Source organism: Thamnophis sirtalis, unplaced genomic scaffold, assembly GCF_051295495.1.
Source record: "Thamnophis sirtalis isolate CommonGarterSnake01/CBP01778 unplaced genomic scaffold, rThaSir2_p1.2 scaffold_9, whole genome shotgun sequence".
NCBI classification, from domain to species: Eukaryota; Metazoa; Chordata; class Lepidosauria; order Squamata; family Natricidae; genus Thamnophis; species Thamnophis sirtalis.
In genome coordinates, this window is record NW_028261389.1 from 51,618,391 (window position 1) to 51,625,225 (window position 6,835).

At 46.5% G+C, this 6,835-nt stretch overlaps 1 protein-coding gene across 1 annotated transcript in view; it reads left to right on the forward strand.

Moving 5' to 3' along the window:
* The first annotated feature begins 1,797 nt into the window (after positions 1-1,797).
* The window catches only part of SLC38A4 (solute carrier family 38 member 4), a 62,019-nt gene continuing 56,981 nt past the window's right edge, over positions 1,798-6,835 (forward strand). The window contains exon 1 of the mRNA XM_087723540.1: positions 1,798-1,929. The gene's annotated coding sequence lies outside the window, so the exon portion shown is untranslated. The remainder of the gene's footprint in view (positions 1,930-6,835) is intronic.

Genomic DNA, 6,835 nt, shown 5'->3' on the forward strand with positions numbered 1-6,835 from the left:
TCCGGGTTGAGTACAAGCTTGTTAGCCCTCATCCAGTCCCTAACGGCTTCAAGACCCTGGTTCATCACGTCCACCGCTTCAGTGAGTTGGCACGGGGCGGACAGATACAACTGGGTATCGTCCGCGTATTGGTGGTATCTTATTCCGTGCCTCCGAATGATCTCGCCCAGCGGTTTCATGTAGATGTTAAATAGTAGGGGGGATAAGACCGAACCCTGCGGCACCCCATATGTTAGGGGCCTAGGGGTCAATCTCTGCCCCCCAACTAACACCGACTGCGACCTGTCCGAGAGGTAGGAGGAGAACCACTGCAAAACAGTGCCTCCCACCCCCACCTCCCGCAGTCGTCGCAGAAGGATACCATGGTCGATGGTATCGAAAGCCGCCGAGAGGTCAAGGTGAACTAGGATGGAGGCATGGCCTCCATCCCTGGCTCTCCAGAGATCATCGGTCAATGCGACCAAAGCGGTTTCTGTGCTGTAACCAGCTCTTAAGCCGGACTGGAATGGGTCAAGGTAACTGGCTTCCTTCAAGGACCGCTGAAGCTGGGAGGCCACCACCTTCTCAACAACCTTCCCAACAAAGGGGAGGTTGGAGACTGGACGATAATTGTTAAGAACGGCTGGATCCAAAGATGGTTTCTTCAGGAGGGGTCTCACCACCGCCGCTTTAAGTGCGGAGGGGAAGAATCCCTCCCGAAGGGAGGCGGTAACAACCGCCTGGATCCAGCCCCGTGTCACCTCTCTGCTGTTATATACCACTTCACAATGCAAGTTGCGAAAGGTTGCCATAGCATGTCAGAAACGGAAGGAAATGGAAACTAGATAGGAACTCTCTTCTTCGGTCCATGATGTATTATGGAGGTATTGAATTTGGCAGCTGCCATTACAGGTAATCCTCAAATTATGACCACAATTGAACCCAAAATTTATGGTGCTACAAGACAGTTGCTAAGTGAATTTTGCCTCATTTTATGATCTTTCTTGCCACAGTTGATAAGTGAATCACTGCAGTTATAAAGTTATTGACATAGTTATTAAATGAATCAGGCTTTGCTGTCGCAAGGTTGGAAAAAGCTGATCACATGACTCCAGGACATTGCAACCATCATAAATATGAGTCACTTGCTAAGTGTCTAAATTTTGATCACATGACCATGGAGATTCTGCAACAGTCATGTGAAAAATAGTCATGTCATTTTTTCAGTGCTGTTGTAACTTATACATTGTAAACGAATGGTTGTAAGTTGAGGACTACCTGCATAAGGAGAAAAAAAAATCAACCTTCAGTTTGGATAGTCTGCTTTGACTAAAATTTAGGTGGCAGAAGGGGAAATATAAAATCTCATAGATGAAGAAAAGTGTCCTAGTCTATACAAGTCATGAGCCCCAAAATGGAATCTTTCCAGTTGCTTTCTTTGGAGTGGATTCTCCAGAGCATACCTGGAGGATTGGCAAAACCAAAAATCAAACAAAAACAACTCTTTAACATGTCTAATAGGTGGGTATGTTGCACTTTCACCTTCCAGAATAGCCCCCTAAATCGCTACCTGAGCTTGGGACGACGAGCACTTTTTAAAAAAAAATGTTTTGTTTAACCTCTCCGGTTGCTTGCCGGCTGCTATTGGTGGGCATTTTCCGAAAGGGAGGGTTCTATCTGGAAGGAGCGGCTGGGGATGCTACCCCCAGTCACATGATGGAAATTTCCACTCTTTGACTCTTTGTCAAAAGGAGGAACGAAAAGAAAGAAGGGCGAGGTGGAGGGTGCCTGTCCACACTTCCTTCTCCGGAGCAGTAGGAACTTCTGGTCCGAAGGGTCTCCGGTAACCATACGCGCCTGACAATATCTCGGCACGTATCCGGAAAGCTCTCCCGAAGGGGTACTTGAAGCTCACCCCAAAGCCACTGCCTTTTGCCACCAGAATTCCAGGTAGGAAAAGCGATCTTCTCGAGCGGCAAGTATTCCCCTCCGGCGTATCGGGCCACCTGCAGCTGCGCGTCATTGGGAGAACACCGCGCTGGCTTTTCCTTTTCAAACCGTCCCGCCAGGGAGGGTGGCTGAGGCGGATGGCAGCTACGTCGAGAGCAAACGGGAGGAGGTGGTGACGCGCGGGAGAGGAAAAGCTGCCTCGGATATATCTAGCTTCTTCACTGCCCCTACTCTATCACACACACGCCTCTGGCTGCACGCCGTCGGAGCGATCCTTCCGAGCTTTCGTTCTGGCGAAGCGTTGCAGCCGATCTGTAAAGGCAGGCCGGGCGGGTGGAAAGAAAGTGGGAGAACATTGAAATAGGGTGGAGGGACACAATATAGTGAGAGAGGGGCAAAGTGAGAACAACGTGCAGTAAGGCCAATGCTAGGAACGACGCCATGGTGACGGGTAACTCGGGGCTGATTTGTATCAAGAAAAGAAATTCTGAAGATTTATGATTAAACGCGCCTATTTATACATAGTGCATTTAATAGCTCTGCTGGATACAGTCCCTTGCAGCTCCCACTAATTCTAGAAAACTTCCTTCAGATCTCGCTCGTGGCTTAAGTGTAAGCAACGGGCGAGCAATCTCAAACTGGTTGCAGCCGATCCGCAGGAAAATAAACCCGCACTGCTTTTTAATTCCCTCCCCCGAAGCGAGAAGACCCCAAAGTAGGGGCCAATCTGCAGGCGTGACTGAGTCAGTTCGCCGTCGTCAAGCTGCTGCCTTTCAGGCGTGCTTGGACGCCAAGCCTCAGAATATCCACGGCTGGATATTCTGCGAGACGAACACATCTGCAAAGTACCCGCTTATGAGGAGGGGTCGCCGAAAAGTTCCAGGAACGGCGGATACGTCGCGGGCGCCACAGCGCTTCAAGCCAGACTGGGGCGAACGGTTCGGTATTAAGGAGCACCTTGGCTCGTGGCGGCGACTGGGCAGGCCAGCGGGCTTCCCTCGCCTCTTCCTTGTTTCCGCCAGGAAAGGGCTCTCGGGCTGACTGGGCAGAGGATAGCTGTCAGAAGTACCTTCTTCGGCGCAGGGCTACAAGGGGTGTGTCGATGTGTTCCGCCTTGAGACTGCGATGGGGTCGGGCGCGAGGAACGCTGGAGTCTGTTGGAGGAGTGGGGATCTTCTCACGAGCTCCGCCGACCCCGTTGCCTGAGAGAGCTTCTCCCTTTAGGGAGCAATGTGTCTTCTGCCCCTTACCATCATTGGTGGCCATTCTTGGATTCAATATAGATGGGTTGCTCCTCAGCCTGAGGAAGGATGGCTGGAAGACAAGGCATTAAGTCTTAAACCTTGAGTTGCCATGACCTTCAAATGTGAATAAATACTGTAGATTTGTGTACAACCCCCCCCCCCAATGTTTTCCTTGGTGTCTGAATTGGGAAAATATAGTTCATATCTCACACATACACACAGACATTTTATTAGATTTAAACAACAAAACTATAGCTTTTAATAGGAAGGATGAGCTTGCTTACTTCTGCATAGTTCTTATAATCTAACTTTTATTTTTGAGACATCTATAACTTCCTCATTTGTTTTGGCATTATCTTTGTTCTTTATAGCTGGAATTCCTATAAATCCTAACTGCTATCCTTCTCACTAGGCTGAGCAGAACTGGGTTCTGAGAGCAGTCTAGGTTTGCAAAAGCTAACTGTGAGCCTTGTGCATGGAAAGTAGGAGTCTTGCCAGAACTTGCTGTGAACTTTGGACAATCGTCCAAACTGTCCATTTGCCCAGGAATGAGGAAACAAGTTCTAGAAGTGATCCTGCTTTGTGAGAGCAAGACATCCCCAATTGTAATCTTTTCAAATTTCCTTGTGTCCCCAGATGTGGTCATGATAGACAATCCAAGAATACATGGCCAAGACATTATTCTATAGAATATAACAACACTCCAATAACAGGGAAATATTTCTTAATGTTCTACCTTTCAAGAGAATTCAATGAGTCTAATTGTATGGTTTTATTCAAGACAGTGGGATGCACTCAACTTGAATATTAAAATTATTTATGAATTGTGATAGTTGGACACCATGTCTTGATCTTTCCTTTTAGTTGTCTTAAAAACATCCACACACCTGCAAGTTATTTGTCTAACACCCAGTAAATAACAGCTTTGTAGATTTTAGATTTCTTCAATGTAGTTGCAAGTCCATCTCAGAGAAACATTGTTATGGAGGCAGTGCTGTTCACCTTGCCACAGTTTGTCTCACTGAAGCTATGATAATTTCCAGCTCTTCCAGTAGTTCACCAGAAATGCCAGGAGTTGTGCAGATGTGCAGCAAATACACAGAGTCCTAGGTAAGGTCAGAGTGAAATAAAGTGTGTAATCACATTGCTTTGTGGAGCAGTTTTAAAGGAGAGCTTTGATCTTTAGAACTGGGGATCAAGTTGCTTCATGGAATAGCTTCAAAGAGGCATCACTGAAACTTTGTCCAGTTGCATTTTGGATCTGTATCCAAACAATACATTCCAAGGCTAAGCCTAAACACCATTAGTCGTAGCCCTATTAATATTCCAAGAACAAACTGCTGAGGACCAAAGTATTTCCCACTATTTAGTCTCGCCTTTGTTGATCTTCCTTTCTGTCATAGAATTGCAAAAATAAAGGGTTCATGAAAAGTATATTAAACTGACTTTTCATGATTCTGTGACTAATAGTGATGGTATATGTTTAAATTATGGGTGGTTAATACTTTAGTTTCCTGTACTAGAATAAAATCCTTCATTGTTGCATATATATAGCTATTTGACAATTAGAATATTTTTAGGATGAGGTACAGATTTTCTAATCTATAATTCTGCAGTAATTCTGTTATTTGACAGAACTAACATAGAAATCCCAATGTTTTCATTTTAGATGACAAACTTGCCATTTTGAGGATATGTGAGCACTCTGACAAAATGGTTGCTAGGTAAACATACCCAAGCTACCAAGTGGGATAGAACAAGTTACAAAGCACCAATTACCAAAATGCTACTGCCACTCTCTCCCTACTACACCTTATTCCTTTTGTGCTTTTTCTGGGCAATTGGCTATGCCTATCAAAAAAAAAAACTGGAACAGCTACTCATCAAATGTATAATGTCTACCTCCAAACAATCCCGATAAAATTGGAGAAAAAATATTTTAAAAATCTTAATAAAATAATAATGAAATTTATTTGTCAGGCGAAGAAAGCAAGAATTAATTTTAAAATGTTACAAGACAAGAACTAGAGGAGGGTTTGGACTACCAAATTGGGAATTATATTATCAGGCAGCAGTGTTAACATGGATGAAAGAATGGACTGTATTGAAAAATACAAGATTACTGACACTGGAGGGACATAACTTGCAATTGGGATGGCATGCTTTTTATGGTATGGGAAAAACAAGATGCATAGTTATTCTCCATAGTGAGGAAGGAGGAGTATCCAGATTGGGCTGACCTTGTCCTCTCATTGATTGGATTGAGTCAGATAAGCTCTTTGGGCTCCGCCCCATGCCCACCAGGAAGACCCCAGTTATTGACTCAATACACTCACTGGAAGGTGTACCATTCTGGATCTCCAGTAATTTACAAAGGATTAAGGAAAATAAGCTTGGACCCGGCGAATCTTGCCTCCCTGCATCGCGCACAGCCTCCTCCTGCAAGGACTGGACTGCCACAAGCCCCGTGGAGCGGCACGCTGCCCTGGCCACTGAGTGAGACCAGAGTCACTCAGTAAGGACCTTTGCCGGGCAAGCAGGAGGAGAGGGCACAAGCCCTGCCGCAAAGGCTTCTCAGGCACAGGAGTGCTTCCCCGCTCCCCTCAGGGGTTGAGCCACAAACCGCGGCTTGTTAAAATGCCCCGGAGGGCCTCCCCTGGCAGCGATCACCAGAGAACAAGGTGAGACCGGAGAGACTCAGAAAGAGCTGCGGGAGGCAGGGGGAGGCAAGAGAGAGAGCCTCCAGTGGCAGCTGAAGCCGCATGGCAGCCTGCAAAGGGACAAGCCATTTCCATGTGCTCCAGCAAAGAGGAGCTTTTTGAATTTGGAGCCGGGGGGCCATTTTGAAACCAATGGTCCAAGATGATTGGAACTTGTCTAGGGTAGACAGGTGCTCACTTACCATTTTCTTCCCTATCTAAACTTGGGTTCCTAATCTGACTTTTGTGGTGCTGTTTTTGACAGGTTGGACTGTTACCCTTTGTGTAAAGACAGATGCCAAACATGAGTTAAATAGTTCTGCTTTCCCCCTGCTGCTTGTCACCTTCTGGCCACTTTCTCCCAGCAATGGACCAATTGTTTCCTTAACCTTTTTCTTGTTTTTAACATGTTGGAAGATGCCTTTTTTGTATTTTTTTTACCTTTGTGGCAGGCCTTTCCTTATTGTGAGCCTTAGCTTCCCTCACTTCATCTTTACACGCACTATAGTGGCTGACCAGTGAACTGCGTCTGTGTTTACATTCAGAATATTTCTGAGCTAATCCTAGTCATAGAATCATAGCACCCTTCTAGCCAGGGAAAAAGGATCAGACAGGCCGGTCCACATGCCAGAACCCACCACAAACTCAGAATGGGATGTCCAACTATGAGAAATCGCAGAAGCACCTCAGATAGTCTATGATCTTAGACAGCATTCGCTGAGGGCAGAACATATATCAGGGGTGGAGAACATCAGAGCTGACTGGCTCAGCCGGACCGAGGTGGACAATTCAGAGTGGAAGCTGCAGCCAGCAATCTTTGAGGAGCTGGTAGAGTGCTTCAGACACCCGGAGGTTGACTTATTCGCCACTCCCCCCAACGCTCAGCTCCTGAGGTTCTTCTCCAGGTACCAGACACAGGGGGCAGAAGGGGCGGATGCTCTGCGAAGCCCCTGGCCCAGGGGT